The sequence below is a fragment of the Cherax quadricarinatus genome, chromosome 13 (assembly GCF_038502225.1).
Source record: "Cherax quadricarinatus isolate ZL_2023a chromosome 13, ASM3850222v1, whole genome shotgun sequence".
Taxonomy (NCBI): Eukaryota; Metazoa; Arthropoda; class Malacostraca; order Decapoda; family Parastacidae; genus Cherax; species Cherax quadricarinatus.
This window is the reverse complement of record NC_091304.1, coordinates 39,101,901-39,122,869: the sequence shown is the minus strand read 5'-3', so window position 1 is coordinate 39,122,869 and position 20,969 is coordinate 39,101,901.

Below are 20,969 nucleotides of genomic sequence, written 5' to 3'. Positions count from 1 at the left end.
ACACATTACGTCAGATTTATTCTACAAACATAAAATTTATACCCATATTTTGTATATACTGTTTTGTTACCACACACGTGTGCCAGATTTAACTACACAGGTTATATCTGGCACACGCTTCACCGCCAACATGTTCAACACTCACCCTCGCACCTCACATAATAAAACTACTAAGCTATACACGCGACCAATTTTTTCAGTCCGTTAGTCTTTCTTTGTGGGCGCCTGATAAGCCAGGCTATTACTGCCGCAAGCCCACATCTAGTTACATGTTGACTGTTATAATAATAATAATAATAATAAATCTTTGTTTCTACAAGTACATGTACAAGGTATACAGTCCTAGCTGACATCACTGACATACTACTCTATATAAAGCCGCTTGTTATCCAGAGCATTTCGGGTAAATTATATCAGTTTTGTCCCAGGATGTGACCCACACCAGTCGACTAACACCCAGGTACTCATTTTATACTGATGGGTGAACCTGGACAGCAGGTGTCTTATGGAAACACGTCCTAATGTTTTCCAGCCGTACCGGTGGATCGATAGAATATGTTTTACTGATTCAATCTATGCGAGTTGTAAATCATCTCTATTTCCTAGCTTGAACATCTCATGTTTTGAAATGAGGGAACTCCTTATTTACAGCCAAACATTTTCACTCACCTGTGTCAAATTTATTTACAAAATCACAAGTATTTGCTTCAATTACGATACTTGGCACTTTGTTACCTTCATTGTGGCAATTTTTCTGATATCTGTTGGCAGCAGGTTGAAGAGTGGTGGACCACAGGTACTAAAGCAATATTCTCTAACTGTGCTTATGGTATGCATGTTTTACGCTGTGTTTATTTTAGACTTCCTGCCATCTCTTCCCTTCCGGTAAGTTAACGTAATGTGTAAATTACGCACCTTACCTTCGAATATTCTCCATGTATAGATTAAAAGTTTTTCCTCTGGTCTCCGTTCCTGAGAGTACATTAGTATGTATTAATGTGCTCCCTCTCAGCAGCATAAATGTTTAAATGTTTTACTGGTTCAGTCTATGCGAGTGGCAAATTATCTCTGTATATATCCTAGCTTGAATATCTCATCTGTCTTGAAATGAGGAACTCCCTATTGACAGCCAAACATTTTCACTCACGTGTGTCAAATCTATTATTTGCAAAATCGTGGTCCTTTTCCATACCAGGCCCAACGCTGTAACCACTCAGCCATGGAGCTTACAAACAGGATGATTTTACAACCAAGAGAGTCCCGTGGCTGAGTGGTTACAGAACTGGGCCTGGTATGTACAAGGACTACAGTTTGAGTCCTCGCCCAGTATTCTGTTAAACTGACAGTCCTTCATGACGACTTTCTGGCTTTGAAGAACATAACAGATGTACCATGAAAGTTTCTGGGAAGGTGGAATGAGACAGAAGGGTCACAGTTGGTACCTCTAACGCAGTGGTTCCCAAACTTTTTTAGCTTGTTACCCAATTTAACATGCCACATAAAGCATGTTACCCCTTTCACAAAATGTTGTTATTATTGATATATATAGCTAAAGGTGAACGTATACAGCCTCGCATACTCTGCTAATCCTAGCAAAACCATTGAAAACGTAAGAACCACACATACATTATATATAAAATTAATAATAGCTACAAATTCACAGTAACAGTGGGTAAATACTAACTATATACTGCACAGGGCAGTACACATACATACCAGCTTATGTTTACCTCGGCTGATGCTCACAGATAAACTGACAGTGTGAAATAGAGGCAGCCTCAGGAAGTGAGTGACGCGTACTGGACAGGTCGATCTGGGCTACTGAGTGACTTTGTCCTGAAGCATACTTGTCAAAATACTTTTGGGTTTCCACACACTTAGCTATATATTTCTTCTTTTCTAATACTGTATATTAGTTTTTGATGTTTATTGTTATTTGGTTTAACTTTATTACTTACTTATAATAGGTTTACTTTACAACTTTATATACTAAGACAAAGTTAACAATAATCCTCATACCGGGTACCGCATTGTTTTCTTGATTTTCAGAATTCATAACTTTTTTTCTGTCACCCCTCCATTACCCCCCAAAAATGGTTAAATTACCCCCAGGGGGTAATTTACCCCCAGTTTGGGAACCACTGCTCTAACGCAACCCCGCAGCTCCGTCACGGTTGTGCTGGTTATAAGCACATCCTGTTTTAAGTTCTGTGGCTGCTGCCTGGTATGTACAAGGAGCACAGTTCGAGTCCCCACCCAGTATTCTGTTTATTACACTCTGGCTAGTCTCTTGTAGTATGGAACTTCATTAAAACCAAACCTTAAACCCAGATAACAATATTGTACTCTGTTAGGAAAGAACAGCCGTGTGAAGCCGTGTTGAGACTGAATGGAAAAATTATGTTTGTGAATTTGAGTTGTTTATGCTATCATCGATTATTATAAAAAGTATAAAAAGCATTTCATAGAAGCCAGCCAGGCTCATACTACGGTAATTTATACCAATATCTACATTTATGTTTTAAACAGGTGTTACACTGGCCGTATTCCACATCTGCAGCGGTTATATACAGAGGTGTATATACTTTGCTAAGTCTACCTTAATCCTTATTATAAAATATTCTTCACTGGTGGTGTACAGGTGATATTCAACCACACTGACCTTCGTGCAGTCCACACACTTTAAACATAACAACACAATTCTCACCGGCGCAATTTCCAAGTGTTAATATTAACGTCTTTTTAACCTGCACACCAGTATAAACTGAAAAATTTACATGTTGCCAGTAGTTTGTGTGAGTGAATTAATGTGGTCAGTGAAAGTTTTCAGCAAACTCTCCACTTAGTATGTAACAATATTTTCATAATATGCTTAGCACCTTCTTTTATTCTGGGTGGGGAGAGCTGGGCAGCCACGAACTTATTAATATCCCCCATATTTTTTTTATTCTGGGACAGAAGTTGGTGGGAAGTGCCCTCAGCACTATACTACTATATGCACAATTAAATATTGCAATTAATGTATACACTAATAACATCCAAGAGAAGTGTAGGAGCTTATATCATAAATTATATCAAACTTATATACTTTGATATTTTCCAACTAGGCACCTTTATTACTAAAGATCGTAAATTTTATTCCGTAAGTGTTCTACCAGTTGTGATCCCAAGACGCTGTTAAAATTTATCTTAATTTTAAAGGATAACTGGACCAGAATACTCTTTGACAAACTGTTACAAAACCAGAAACAGGCTAGATGCTGGAGGGGGATCAATAAGTTAACCTGGAAATATAAACACAAATGCAGTATAATGTGATCCTTTATTGACAACGTTTCACCCACACAGTGGGCTTTCTCAAGTCACACACGGATCTACCTGGGGTTGGATCACATTATACTGCATTTGTGTTTATATTTCCATTGTGTCGGTATTTTATACCATTTATTTCCAATAAGTTAACCTTCTAGTAATCTCTGGAGATGTCTAAGTTATGGATATCGCATTTTTTAACAAGAAGTATAAGTAACAGAAGTCCAAAAGTTATTTTACAGCTCTATACATCACTAGTGAGGCTTCAATTAGATTATGCCGCTTAGTTTTGATCTCCTTAGATTCACTGGAGAACATACAGAGAAGAATGACTGAAATGATTTATTGTATAAGGAATCCCCCGTATAAAGACAGACTTAGAGCCTTGAATCTTCACTCTCTGGAGAGACATAGAATGAGGAAAGATATCATCGAAGTGTAATGGGCGATATTAATAAAATACTGAGGATATCGAATTAGATAAGAACCAGGAGTAACGGATATAAGTTGGATAAATTTAGATTTAGAAAGGACATAGGTAAGCACTGGTTTTCAAACAGAGTGGTCGATGCGTGGAACAATGTTCTGAGTAAAGTAATAGAGGCTAGAACCCTGGGTAGCTTTAAGAAGAGATGGACAAATGTATGAGTGGGAGGGGCTGGGTTTAACTGGTGTCATGGGAACGGGAGTAAATTCTTGAGCAGCTTTGGGAAGGGGTGGTTTTGATACGGATTTGCCTTGTATGGGCCAGTAGGCCTTCGGTAGTGTTCCCCCATTCTTGTTCTTTATTTAAGCTTTAAAAAATATGAAAACTAACAAATTACATTATTACAGTAAATGGAAATTAAAAACTAAAATTACAGATGAGAACTTAAAGAATCTCAATCTCAATCTCTATCTCTATCTCTATCTCTCTCTCTCTCTCTCTCTCTCTCTCTCTCTCTCTCTCTCTCTCTCTCTCTCTCCATTATTAAACTGAATTAACTGAAACATTTCCCATACATTTATTTTTTTAACCTTGAAGAAACACAATGAAAATTTAGAAAAAATGTAAATTATTCTAATACTTGATATTAAAAATGAACTATATATTTACTTCAAATAAAAAAAAATCTAACTTAAGCTGAGGAACATCAAAATATACCGATTTTGAGAGCTTAATGTGTTCCTAGTCGACCCCTCAAGGGAGGCTCCTTGACGCTGGTGAGGGGATCTTGATCTAGGGAATTGGATCTGTGCTCCGGTTCCCTGAATTGACACTGAATACCTTCCATCATCCTCCCCCACATGCGTTATACAACCCTACGGGTTTAGCACTCCCCCATGATTATAATAATAACGTTCCTGGTCGAGTTCTTCAGACAGAAGAATCTTCCACTCTCTAGTGAACACAAAAGTGAACTAAGATATTTACTGAATACATTTCTCATAGATGGAAGAATTATCACATTTTTCCACCACTTTGAGCAGTACCACCATCACCATATACTTGTTTGTTACTGTTTTTATGTTTGTGCTAATACAAACACCAGGGTCTTTATGACGTGGTCCTCGCTCAGTTGTGACGTGGTCCTCGCTCAGTTGTGACGTGGTCCTCGCTCAGTTGTGACGTGGTCCTCGCTCAGTTGTGACGTGGTCCTCGCTCAGTTGTGACGTGGTCCTCGCTCAGTTGTGACGTGGCCCTCGCTCAGTTGTGACGTGGCCCTCGCTCATCGTGACGTGGCCCTCGCTCAGTTATGACATGGCCCACGCTCGGTTGTGACATGGCCCTCGCTCAGTTGTGACGAGGATCCCTGTTCCTTCAACGCCCTGGTGATGGACCAGGTGCTTCAGCTCCTTCAGTACCCTGGTGATGGACCAGGTGCTTCAGCTCCTTCAGTACCCTGGTGATGGACCAGGTGCTTCGGCTCCTTCAGTACCCTGGTGATGGACCAGGTGCTTCAGCTCCTTCAGTACCCTGGTGATGGACCAGGTGCTTCAGCTCCTTCAGTACCCTGGTGATGGACCAGGTGCTTCAGCTCCTTCAGTACCCTGGTGATGGACCAGGTGCTTCGGCTCCTTCAGTACCCTGGTGATGGACCAGGTGCTTCAGCTCCTTCAGTACCCTGGTGATGGACCAGGTGCTTCAGCTCCTTCAGTACCCTGGTGATGGACCAGGTGCTTCGGCTCCTTCAGTACCCTGGTGATGGACCAGGTGCTTCAGCTCCTTCAGTACCCTGGTGATGGACCAGGTGCTTCAGCTCCTTCAGTACCCTGGTGATGGACCAGGTGCTTCGGCTCCTTCAGTACCCTGGTGATGGACCAGGTGCTTCAGCTCCTTCAGTACCCTGGTGATGGACCAGGTGCTTCAGCTCCTTCAGTACCCTGGTGATGGACCAGGTGCTTCGGCTCCTTCAGTACCCTGGTGATGGACCAGGTGCTTCAGCTCCTTCAGTACCCTGGTGATGGACCAGGTGCTTCAGCTCCTTCAGTACACTGGCGATGGACCAGGTGCTTCAGTTCCTTCAGTACCCTGGCGATGGACCAGGTGCTTCAGCTCCTTCAGTACCCTGGTGATGGACCAGGTGCTTCAGCTCCTTCAGTACCCTGGTGATGGACCAGGTGCTTCAGCTCCTTCAGTACCCTGGTGATGGACCAGCTGCTTCAGCTCCTTAAGTACACAGGCGATGGACCAGGTGCTTCAGCACCTTCAGTACCTTGGTGTTGGACCAGGTGCTTCAGCTCCTTCAGTACCCTGGTGATGGACCAGGTGCTTCAGCTCCTTCAGTACACTGGCGATGGACCAGGTGCTTCAGTTCCTTCAGTACCCTGGTTATGGACTAGGTGCTTCGGCTCCTTCAGTACCCGTTTTAATAATGCCCTGGTTATCAAAGCTTATTCCATGGGTGGAGGTGAAGGTGGATTGGGTAAGTGGTTTTTGTTTGTGGGTTTGCGGGGGGACTCGCCTAGTGTGGGCCGGTTGGCTTACTGCAATGTTCCTTCCTCCTTGTGTTTTTATAAGCGAGAGGGGCTGGATTTAAGCGGGACTTACACATTAGTTAATGAGGATTGTCGGGGCTTAATACTTGGGTAGCACTGAATGTGGTTTGGACAGTTATTTTTGTTGATTTGTTGGGATTTGATAAGGACCTTCCTAGTAAGGTTCAACGGGCCTCCTACAGTGTTCCTCCTTTTTTATGTTCTTATGCTGTTTTTTGTGATGTGGAAGCGGACTCGAAGCAGATGTCTGTGACGAGCTGTTGTTGGGAACGTTGGCTACGATTTCTCCAAAACATTTATCAAAATAAAACTCCTCAAGTCCTTCAATCCCTATTACGTCAACTTGACCTCATAAGACTAGTTGCTGCTGCATTAAAATAGCAGTATATATATTGCCGACAGATGTGAACACTAAACACTTCTCATGGCTGAGTGACTGATCATTCCAATACTACTACTACAACGCTGATGAACTGCCTGCAACATCTTTAAATCTCCACTGTTTCTCTTATCTCCATATTTAGTCACCTCTGTATTAGAAGGCAGGGTGAATCTTCAAGACTATACACCCAAAGTCCTCGAGTGGGCCTCAGACATTAATATGTTCAATAAAGACAGCCTTCAGTTGCTGCAAGAGTGGAAGAAGAGAGGAAATGAAGACTGAAACGGAGCACGAGACAAACTAAAATAATTCAATAATGCGAAAGGTCCACATGCATGAAGCTGAGTTAGGTTTAGCAGGGTTTTTTTTACTTCAACACTGTAAGACAAACTTTTTCAAATACATAAAAACATAAGAACATAAAGGAGGAACACTGCAGCAGGCCTGTTGGCCCATACTAGGCAGGTCCTTTACAATTCATCCCACTAACAAACATTTGACCAACCCAACTTTCAATGCCACCCGTAGTGTTTATTCTTGTCTATGCTTCTGCTGCTAGCAGTACTGCTGGAAGCTGAACAAGATGAGAACATTCTACTTGAAGATGAGAACCTGCTACCTTACAGACCTAAGGTTTCTAGAAAATTTAACCCAAAAGCGGCACCTTTGTTAAGATAACGATACAGAAAATAATGAATTTATAAATACACTGTTTACACCCCCACATTGACAAAAACCTTCCCTAAACCTGTTCAAGGCTAAATTCAGCTATTATCACGCCCGTGAAATATAGACACTTGCATCCCGCCGGGAAATAAACACAGACTGCTTAGCCTTTGCAGTATGGTAAGATGCACAAAAACAAAGGTCACCACAGATGGTGTGACCTTTGTGCCTCACGTTGTCGAGGACAAGGAGGGTGTGGCCACCCACGTCTCCCCTCCACCAAGAGGACAACGTGAGTGTGTTAGTTTTTTAGTTTAATATGTTTATTATGCACCCCATACCCATCCTGTGAGCGGTAGTCAAAAGATTACAGAGGTACATAATTGGTCCAGGGACTGGACTCAAAAGTTTTGATAGCTGAGCAAGTTACAGAGGTAATGAACTCACAATTTACAAAGGTAATGAACTTACAATTTACAAAGGTAATGAACTCACAATTTACAAAGGTAATGAACTCCAGGTAGGTCTAGTCACAATCATGACAAATTACAAAGGTATTTACAGATTACAGAGGTACGTAATGGGTCCAGGGACTGGGCCCCAAAGTTTTGATAGCTGAACTAGGTACAAGGTAATGAACTCACAAGTTACAAAGGTAATGAATACTGTAAGAATGGTTACTTACGTTTATACATGGCTACAATCATGAACAAATTTTAGAGTAATGAGCAATTCACACTTCCACACCCGGTCACAACTGTAATGAGTTATTGGTGCAAATATTGATTGTTGAGTCACACACACACACACACACACACACATACACACACACACACACACACACACACACACACACACACACACACACACACACACACACACACACACAAACTCATACGCACACACGCACACACACTCATACACACACACACACACACACACAAACACACACACACAGGGTCTTGGACTCGACCCCTGCAATCTTAACTAGGTGAGTGCACACACACACACACACACACACACACACACACACACACAAACACACACACACACACACACAAACACGCACACATGTGGTAATGCTTTATTTACAGCTAGCAAAGTCAGGGTATTTCTCCAGAATGGTCTGCAATATACCACTGTGGATAAAATACTTTGCCATTTCTTGAACATTTCTGAGTGAGTTGTTTCTAAATTCATTAATTTTATCGCACTCCAGTACATAATGACGCAGGGTGTGACAATAGTCCATCTGGCAAAGTTTACATTTCGTTTGGTCTACATCTGGTGGTGGTGATTTAACCTGCCAAAGATACTTGTAACCCAGCCGGAGCCGGGCGGTAGTGACATCCAAGAATATGGTTATTTTGTTGGATGCACCATAGACATGTGGCTCCTCCTGCATGATAGAATGATGATAGATGGACTGACTGGTGTCAATCTCCCTGAGTCTTAAGTCAATACAATTCAGTTGAAGTTCTTTTCGTATTATTGTTCTCAAACTACTACATGACAAGCCAAGATTGTAATCTATCCCCTCTTTGAAAGCATACAGCTTAGCCAATTTATCAGTTCTATCATGCATCCGAAGACCAATGTGAGATGGAATCCACAGCATGTGCACTCTGACTCCACTGTCCACAATCTTACCATACCTATGTCTGGCTTCTGACACAAGCATGCCACAATGTGGCCAGACAGTTACGTCCTCCTCCCTCCCCCCTCTCACCTCCGGTCAACCCTTTCCACTACGTATAACTCTCGACTCCTTGACACAGTAAAAGAGTAGATGCAGCAGGCAATAGACACACTCTAGTATTAGTAGAAACAGTCATAGCTACAACATAGAAGACTACAACGACAAGAAGCTGGTGGAAGAGGACAAGATGAAGGAACACCACGAGCTGGCAAAGAAAAATGACAGGATGGATAATGAGAACCTTCAAAACTAGGGAGGCCAAGCCCATGATGACACTCTTCAGGTCGGAAATAAATGGTATAAAATACCGACACAATGGCAATATAAACACAAATGCAGTATAATGTGATCCTTTATTGACTACGTTTCGCCCACACAGTGGGCTTTTTCAAGTCACAAACAGAACTACCTGGGGTGGAAGGAACGCGAGTATTTATAGTCCGGCTGAGGTCAGGTGAAGAATGCTGCATCTGATGATGTACCGAGTTGGGTTGTAGAGTCTAAAAACTTGGGTAGCTTGGAAAGGAGACTGGACAAGTTGGTGAGCAGACCTTCTACAGTGTTCTTATGTGGGATAGCGATGAAGAAGTTTCTTGGCAAGTGGTTCAGCTATGTTATAGAAGCCACTATTCTGGTTGAAGTTGTCGGATATAGAAATAAGTGATGATTCCAGGATTCTTCGGTATTGAGTGTTGTCTTCTGTGGCGATAAGTCTTGAGTTTCTGTAGTTTATCAAGTGGTTGTGTGAATTACGGTGTTGTACGCAGGCATTTGACGACACAAGGAATGCCTGCGTACAACACCGTAATTCACACAACCACTTGATAAACTACAGAAACTCAAGACTTATCGCCACAGAAGACAACACTCAATACCGAAGAATCCTGGAATCATCACTTATTTCTATATCCGACAACTTCAACCAGAATAGTGGCTTCTATAACATAGCTGAACCACTTGCCAAGAAACTTCTTCATCGCTATCCCACATAAGAACACTGTAGAAGGTCTGCTCACCAACTTGTCCAGTCTCCTTTCCAAGCTACCCAAGTTTTTAGACTCTACAACCCAACTCGGTACATCATCAGATGCAGCATTCTTCACCTGACCTCAGCCGGACTATAAATACTCGCGTTCCTTCCACCCCAGGTAGTTCTGTTTGTGACTTGAAAAAGCCCACTGTGTGGGCGAAACGTAGTCAATAAAGGATCACATTATACTGCATTTGTGTTTATATTGCCACTCTTCAGGTCACTTGTTCTATCTAGGCTGGAATTTTGCTGTACACTAACAGCACCTTTCAAGGCAGGTGAAATTGCTGACCTAGAAAATGTACAGAGAACCTTCACGGCGCGCATAACGGAGATAAAACACCTCAATTACTGGGAGCGCTTGAGGTTCCTAAACCTGTATTCCCCGGAACGCAGGCGGGAGAGATACATGATTATATACACCTGGAAAATCCTAGAGGGACTAGTACCGAACTTGCACACGAAAATCACTCACTACGAAAGCAAAAGACTTGGCAGACGATGCAACATCCCCCCAATGAAAAGCAGGGGTGTCACTAGCACGTTAAGAGACCATACAATAAGTGTCAGGGGCCCGAGACTGTTCAACTGCCTCCCAGCATACATAAGGGGGATTACCAACAGACCCCTGGCAGTCTTCAAGCAGGCACTGGACAAGCACCTAAAGTCGGTACCTGACCAGCCGGGCTGTGGCTCGTACGTTGGTTTGCGTGCAGCCAGAAGCAACAGCCTGGTTGATCAGGCTCTGATCCACCAGGAGGCCTGGTCACAGACCGGGCCGCGGGGGCGTTGACCCCCGGAACTCTCTCCAGGTAAACTCCAGGTAAACGGAGATTCCCTGGACTACTTCCTTAGCTAGATAATGCGCACACACACGCACGCACGTATACGCACACACACACACACACACACACACACACACACACACACACACACACACACACACACACACACACACACACACACACACTCGCACGCACGCACGCACGCACGCTCAAACTCAGGGTCCTTGTTAAGGGCTTGTGTCTTTTTCCACCTTGTCAACTTGCCCTCCATCTTGTGTGTTTACTTTGATTCTTTTTCTCTATCTCTCTCTGGCACTGAGAAATCTCTCTCTGGTGAGACAATAGGTATACACATTTATGGGTAAGCGCTAAATATGTAAGGATTATAAAACGCCTGAGGAATGTTAGATAATCAGGTCTGATTCAAGGAAAATGAGGTAGCGCTAATTCCTCTAATCAAGAGCCCTTCAACATCAAGGCCCCCCCCCATGAAGGGAAGACGAGACCATTATAATTGGATAGGCTATCCTAAGAGATTGTCTTAATGTTGGTAGAATTACCGACAATATGTCAGGTAAAAGGACACAAGTGCAACTAATGTGACATTTTATTGTGGCAACGTTTCGCTCTCCAGGAGCTTTATCAAGCCGTTACAAACAACACATGACACAGAGGGTACATATAGGCTTAGAGTGAGGTGTAATACTAGTGGTAATAGTAATATTAGTTGTAGTAGCAGTAGTAATACAATATGGTAGAACAATCAACTTGCAAAGTAGTAAAAGGTTATAAAAGCTATTTCTTGGGTAGCATAAAAATCGGTTGTATACCTCTCTGTGTTCACGTATTATTTGTAACAGCTTGATAAAGCTCCTGGAGAGCGAAACGTTGCCACAATAAAATGTCACATTAGTTGCACTTGTGTCTTTTTACCTAACATATCCTAAGAGATGGTAAATCCCAAGTGACAGCAACTCCAGCTACGCTGGAAGGAAACTACCTTGAAGTTGCCCTAGCTGATGAAACCTTGCTGGAATACGTGATGATATCCTCACTGCCCTACTGAATTCTTCCATCTCAAGCTGACATCAGATTTCAACACCTTAATACACAAGCTTGCTTTTGACCCCATTGCGTAATTATCATATGGAAGAGGGTAGCAAAATACCTTTGATGTATCCGATTTTCTTTAATATATAGAGAGGCCATCACATAATATCTCTGTTATACGAGGAAACAGCCAGGTGGAACAGCCCATGTTGGTGTTCCCATATAACGAGTGTGCTATCTCTGTCCACCACTAGTGAGTGCATTATCTGGTACCCTCTCCAGCACTGACCAAGACTCACGGAGATGGCAGGGAGTAGGGTGAGGAGAGGGAGGGATTGAGAGAGGAAAAGGGGAGGAGTGAGAGAGAGAGAGAGAGAGAGAGAGAGAGAGAGAGAGAGAGAGAGAGAGAGAGAGAGAGAGAGAGAGAGAGAGACAGAGAGAGAGAGAGAGAGAGACCATGATGGTAATACCGGTGCAGTAGTAAGTATGAATGGGAGGGTATTGGTGCCTGGGGAAGAAGGCGATATCCTTGGGGTGAAATTTGACTCCAAACTGACCATGAAGAACCACGTTGTAAATCTTTCAAACAAGGCAGCCAGGAAGCTTACAGCACTTTGCCGTATCTCGCATCTACTTGACAGTAAGGGCTGCAAGATTCTGTATGAGGCACAAGTACGCTCACACTTTGAGTATGCTCCACTTTCTTGGTTTGCCTGCCCCCCCCCTCTCATCTGCGACTGCCTGGCAGAGTAGAGAACAGAGCAAGAAGCCTCATCTCTCACCTGGACCCATCCTGGATAGATCTGTCATTTCAGCAGAGCCTTCAACACAGGAGAGATGTGGGTGGCCTTACTGTTACGTACAAGGCCAACATTGTCAAAGAACCACACTTGGCTCCACATGGAGGACAGCAAGAAACAAGCTTCTATACCACAAGATGGGCAGAAAGCAGCAACTTCACTCTGGCTGTACCCTTCTCCAGAACATCACTTCATGTTAGATCATTTATCCCCAAGATGACTCGAGTCTGGAACACATTCATACAGCATTATGATGTCAACGAGATTAAGTCAATTGATCAAATGAAAATGCTGGCCCACAGATGGCTCCAACTTCATCCTGTTCCCTACTTGTATGTCTCATAACAATAGACATGCTTTCAAATGAGCTGACGTAGGTAACAGCTCTTAGCTTGTCAATTAAGTTAGGAATCCTTATGCTGTATATAGCTTGTCATTAAAGCTACAGATCCTTAACCTAACCATGTGAAACCATCTGTAAGAGAGAGAGAGAGAGAGAGAGAGAGAGAGATGAATCAACGAGCTACTTACATAGTGTTAAGAAACAACAATGGTAAAAGTAAGCAATGACTTAAGTCTGAATCCGTGTTTGTGTTAACGTGTGTGCCTCCCATCCCTCCTATACCCCTACACACTCAGAACCAGTACCACACGAAACACCCCAACACACTCAGAACCAGTACCACACGAAACACCCCCACACACTCAGAACCAGTACCACACGAAACACCCCCACATGTCATGGGGGTTCGATAATGTGGATTGGGTAAGAACACTCACATAGGCTGGCTAGTACGTATAATTATAATGGAAAGTATGGGAAGCACCATCAGCCGCCCTGCCTCTCTGCTCTCTATCTTAAAGACTGACCCACCAGTGCCTAGGGGGTGAGCGGCATTCGAAAACATGCTATGGTCAGCAGCAACGTGAATAACAGTCAGTGATTCACACAGGCGGTTGGTAGTGAGTCGTCTACACTGGTTACTGGTAACTGGTACTACTGAGAGCTCGGCAATGCTAACGTATGTCGTCCCGACGTACAGCTAATACAAACTAGAGACGGTAGGTGTACGGCTTGGGCTGATTCTATACAGTGTCAAAGTACATAACAATTGAACATTATAACATACATAAGTAGAATATTGGAATGGAAGCTTACATAATTGACTATAATGAAACTTACTGTAATGAAACTCAACGTTGGGATTACACAATAGAAGTGATAAAAAAAAATTTGATCGATTGATCTGTATTCATGTGATCTACGGATTCTGAGGAAGAAATATATACAAAGAAAGAAGTGTTTAACAGAAAGGCAGATTCGGTGCACTCAAATCTAGACTGTTAAATCTCAGAACTCGGAGAGAACGTGAACACACACAAAACAAAATTCTTGAATATTAATAAGTTGATACTGCAATTATTCATCTATACAGGTTATTTACATTTAACCCCAACTCTGCTAGGGTGAGATTGACATATGCAGAATGGGTGTCATCTCTGGGAGGATCAAACTCTGTTGCACTGGCTAACTCATGCCGTATTTGAGGCAAATCTGAATTGGTAGTTACAAATGATACTTGAGGATTTCTCAATACCTGTCATGTACATAGGGAATAACGACATTCAGGTTGATCATCTGACTGAGTATTAGAGGTAGAGAGTACAGGATCAGGAGGACTGTCGGAGTCTGTCACATTAGTCTGGGTTGGAACATCATTATCATCACATACTAACTTCATATGATCTAAATGCGATTCTTTTTATTGACCAGTACTAATTTCTCTAACCTTATACTTATTGCCAGTGATATGTTCAACTACTCAATAAGGACCAACAAACTTTTGATCAAGCTTAGGCATTGCAGACGTTTTGTTAAAGTTAGTCAGAATAACTCTCGAACCTACTTTGATTTTGGACGGCTTTGCTTGTGTGTTTGCGACTCTTGTAAATTCTGCTGTTGATTTATGGAGTGTTTCACGGATTCTTCTAAAGACGCTTTGAGCTAAGCTGGTACAAGTTGCTATGAAATCATCAGGGTTGCAATTTGGTTTTGGATTAGAATATAGCAACTCATAAGGCAAACGTTTATCTACACCATACAATGCATAATGTGGAGTGTCACTTATGGAAACATTGTAAGCAGAATTTATAGCACACTGCACATCAGGTATAACTTCATCCCAAGTTTCCCTGTTGGGATTGATAGTGACTCTCAAGACATCAAGTACTTTCTTATTGGTTCGTTCTGCTAACCCATTGCTGGCAGGATGAAGAGGAACAATGGTGGATTTAGAGATCTTGTACAAGGTACACAAATTTTCAAGAATCTCATCACAGAATTCACCTCCATTATCTGTTACTAGGGACTTAGGGGTGGTATGCCTGCAGATAACGCATTCTTTAAACGCTTTAGCTACTGTCTCGGCAGTCTTATCTGCAATAGGAACTAACTCACAATATCTGGTGAAATGGTCTACCATAACACACAGATGTTTGTTGTCCTGGAGGGAACATTGGAAATTAGTTAACAGATCTAGTGCAACTCTTTCCCACGGTTCGCTAGTAGTTGGATACACTTGGATTGGATTAGGACCATTAACATTACCTTTATGTTGCATGCAGACACTACATTTCTTAACATACTCAGAAATATCAGTTGCCATACGAGGCCAAAAGTATTTCAATCCGGCTTGTTTTACTGAACGATCCATACCAGGGTGCACAACACCTGGTACATCGTGAACTAGCTGTAAGGTTACATTAACTAGTGACTGTGGAATTACTAACTGGTATACCCTTCTGCTAGGAGTACCCAACTTGGCTGTTCGATACGGTAATTCTTGGTTCATGACCAAGTCACTGATGGGTGCTGGTGGCTTCACAGTCAGAATAAGATCTTCCTGGAGCAGGAATCGAATCACACCAGACCACATGGGATCTGTTCGTTGAGCATTCTTTACATCCTCGGCAGTAAATGGAGGGTCTGCAGTAACTATACTAACATGTCGCGATAAAGCATCTGCGACTACATTTGACTTGCCAGGTAAGTGTTCAAAGGTAGGACTGAACTCTTGGATAGTCAAGGTCCATCTGGCTAACCTTCCAGTAGGTTGTCTGTTCTGGAATAAAGGTATCAGTGGAGCATGGTCTGTCAAGACATGAACAGGGTACTGATAAATAATGTCTCAGAAGTGCTTTAAAGACCATACTATTGGTAAAGCTTCTTGCTCTGTTACTGTATAATTAAGTTCAGCCTTCGTAAGGACTCGGCTAGCAAATGCAACTGAGTTGTACTTGCCATCAGTCTTCCGAGCTAGTATGGCACCCATGCGAATAGAACTAGCATCAGTTGTAAGAAAGAAGGGCTTAAAAAATCTGGAAACTTCAAAATTGGAGCAGATGTTAGCTTTTCTTTTAGAGTTTGGAATGCTCTTTCTTGACGGAAGGTCCAAACGAAAGGAGCATCTTTCTTAAGCAACTCAGAGGAGCAGCTATGGAAGAAAAATTGGCAATGAAAGATCTATAAAAACCTGCTAAGCCCACAAAGAATCTTACGGCATCAGCAGTTTTGGGAGTTGGAAAATTTAGTACTGCAGTTACTTTACTTTTGTCAGTCGTAACCCCTCTAGGAGTGACTACGTGACCAAGAAACTTGACTTCTGATCTGAAAAATTGACATTTAGACAGCTTGATCTTTAAATTGGCTTCTTCCAGCTTACCAAGTACTATATCAAGTCTTTTCAAGTGTGTATCCACATCTTTAGAAATGACGATTACATCATCTAAGTACACCATAAGTGCATTACCTATGAAACCTTTAAAGATATTAGTCATGAGCCTTGAGAACGTGATAGGGAAGAATCGTAATCAAAAGGCCATACGGAGGAAGTGATAATGACCTGTAGGAGTGGAGAATGCAGTTAGCTCTTGGCTGTCCTCGTGAAGATGGACTTGCCAAAACCCTTGTAACAAGTCCAGGGTTGAAAAGACTTTATCTCCAATGTTATGTAAAAGATCACCCAGTACAGGAAGTGGGAAGCGATCTGGAATAGTCCTTAAGTTAATCACTGGGCACCAAGTACCATCCTTCTTAGGCACTAGGATCAAGGGCACATTCCAAGGTGAATTGCTAGGTGCAATAACTCCATCATCAAGCATTTGATTGATCAATTCTTCTGCGACAGCAACTTGTGAATGAAGCATTCTATACGCAGGTATACAGATAAGTCTAGTACCAGGTTCAAGAGGAATACGATGGGACAACAAGTTCGTTATACCTATCTTCTCACCTGGTAAGGCAATGGCTTTACGACGTTTGTTCAACAGAGTCAACAAACGCTTGACCTCATCTGGGAAGTCAGTGGGAGCTAAGTCTTTCTCCTCAACTGGTGGAACGGATTGATCCAGTGAAGTGGATGAGGTCTCCCCGGTAGAAATAGCACCGACCCACTGGTCAGGTGACAACTCATCCTCTACATGAACAGGGTAAGGATAGTAAACAAGGTCAACAAGATTGGTATTTGCTCTGAGACGAACACTGTGACCAGAGGGGTTAGCTAGGAAGAAATGGAACTTACTATCTCTTACAACATGTAAGGATGGCTCAACAAATAAACCTTTTACTTTGCAAGAATCACTGTCAACTAGGACGTTATCACCATCTGGAACACTAGGAACAACAACAGACCAGTACATGAAACACCCCCACACACTCAGAACCAGTACCACATGAAACACCCCCACACACTCAGAACCAGTACCACATGAAACACCCCCACACACTCAGAACCAGTACCACATGAAACACCCCCACACACTCAGAACCAGTACCACACGAAACACCCCCACACACTGAGAACCAGTACCACATGAAACACCCCAACACACTCAGAACCAGTACCACATGAAACATCCCCACACATTCAGAACCAGTACCCCATGAAATACCCCCACACACTGAGAACCAGTACCACATGAAACCCCACACACTCAGAACCAGTACCACATGAAACAACCCCACACACTCAGAACCAGTACCACATGAAACACTCCCACACACTCAGAATCAGTACCACATGAAACACCCCCACACACTCAGAACCAGTACCACATGAAACACTCCCACACACTCAGAACCAGTACCACATGAAACACTCCCACACACTCAGAATCAGTACCACATGAAACACTCCCACACACTCATAACCAGTACCACATGAAACACTCCCACACACTCAGAACCAGTACCACATGAAACACTCCCACACACACTCAGAACCAGTATCACATGAAACACTCCCACACACTGAGAACCAGTACCACATGAAACACTCCCACACACTCAGAACCAGTACCACATGAAACACTCCCACACACTCAGAACCAGTACCACATGAAACACTCCCACACACTCAGAACCAGTACCACATGAAACACTCCCACACACTCAGAACCAGTACCACATGAAACACTCCCACACACTCAGAACCAGTACCACATGAAACACTCCCACACACTCAGAACCAGTACCACATGAAACAACCCCACACACTCAGAACCAGTACCACATGAAACACTCCCACACACTCAGAACCAGTACCACATGAAACACTCCCACACACTCAGAACCAGTACCACATGAAACAACCCCACACACTCAGAACCAGTACCACATGAAACACTCCCACACACTCAGAACCAGTACCACATGAAACACTCCCACACACTCAGAACCAGTACCACACGAAAAAACCCCACACACTCAGAACCAGTACCACATGAAACACCCCACATACAGAACCAGTACCACATGAAACACTCCCACACACTCAGAATCAGTACCACATGAAACACTCCCACACACTCAGAACCAGTACCACATGAAACACTCCCACACACTCAGAATCAGTACATGAAACACTCCCACACACTCAGAATCAGTACATGAAACACTCCCACACACTCAGAACCAGTACCACATGAAACACTCCCACACACTCAGAATCAGTACATGAAACACTCCCACACACTCAGAATCAGTACATGAAACACTCCCACACACTCAGAACCAGTACCACATGAAACACTCCCACACACTCAGAACCAGTACCACATGAAACAACCCCACACACTCAGAATCAGTACCACATGAAACACTCCCACACACTCAGAATCAGTACATGAAACACTCCCACACACTCAGAACCAGTACCACATGAAACACTCCCACACACTCAGAATCAGTACATGAAACACTCCCACACACTCAGAATCAGTACATGAAACACTCCCACACACTCAGAATCAGTACATGAAACACTCCCACACACTCAGAACCAGTACCACATGAAACACTCCCACACACTCAGAATCAGTACATGAAACACTCCCACACACTCAGAATCAGTACATGAAACACTCCCACACACTCAGAACCAGTACCACATGAAACACTCCCACACACTCAGAATCAGTACATGAAACACTCCCACACACTCAGAACCAGTACCACATGAAACACTCCCACACACTCAACCAGTATCACATGAAACACTCCCACACACTCAGAATCAGTACCACATGAAACACTCCCACACACTCAACCAGTATCACATGAAACACTCCCACACACTCAGAACCAGTATCACATGAAACACTCTCACACTCAGAACCAGTATCACATGAAACACTCCCACACACTCAACCAGTATCACATGAAACACTCCCACACACTCAGAATCAGTACCACATGAAACACTCCCACACACTCAACCAGTATCACATGAAACACTCCCACACACTCAGAATCAGTACCACATGAAACACTCCCACACACTCAACCAGTATCACATGAAACACTCCCACACACTCAGAATCAGTACCACATGAAACACTCCCACACACTCAGAACCAGTATCACATGAAACACTCCCACACACTCAGAACCAGTATCACATGAAACACTCCCACACACTCAGAATCAGTACCACATGAAACACTCCCACACACACTCAGAACCAGTATCACATGAAACACTCCCACACACTCAGAACCAGTACCACATGAAACACTCCCACACACTCAGAACCAGTATCACATGAAACACTCCCACACACTCAGAACCAGTACATGAAACACTCCCACACACTCAGAATCAGTACCACATGAAACACCCCCACACACTCAGAACCAGTATCACATGAAACACTCCCACACACTCAGAATCAGTACCACATGAAACACTCCCACACACTCAGAACCAGTATCACATGAAACACTCCCACACACTCAGAACCAGTACCACATGAAACACTCCCACACACTCAACCAGTATCACATGAAACACTCCCACACACTCAGAATCAGTACCACATGAAACACTCCCACACACACTCAGAACCAGTATCACATGAAACACTCCCACACACTCAGAACCAGTACCACATGAAACACTCCCACACACTCAGAACCAGTATCACATGAAACACTCCCACACACTCAGAACCAGTACATGAAACACTCCCACACACTCAGAACCAGTACATGAAACACTCCCACACACTCAGAATCAGTACCACATGAAACACTCCCACACACTCAGAATCAGTACCACATGAAACACTCCCACACACTCAGAATCAGTACCACATGAAACTCCCACACACTCAGAACCAGTACCACATGAAACACTCCCACACACTCAGAATCAGTACATGAAACACTCCCACACACTCAGAATCAGTACCACATGAAACACTCCCACACACTCAGAATCAGTACAACATGAAACACTCCCACACACTCAGAATCAGTACATGAAACACTCCCACACACTCAGAACCAGTATCACATGAAACACTCCCACACACTCAGAATCAGTACCACATGAAACACTCCCACACACTCAGAATCAATACATGAAACACTCCCACACACTCAGAACCAGTATCACATGAAACACTCCCACACACTCAGAATCAGTACCACATGAAACACTCCCACACACTCAGAACCAGTATCACATGAAACACTCCCACACACACTCAGAACCAGTATCACATGAAACACTCCCACACACTCAGAACCAGTATCACATGAAACACTCCCACACACTCAGAACCAGTATCACATGAAACACTCCCACACACTCAGAACCAGTATCACATGAAACACTCCCACACACTCAGAACCAGTATCACATGAAACACTCCCACACACTCAGAACCAGTACCACATGAAACACTCCCACACACTCAGAACCAGT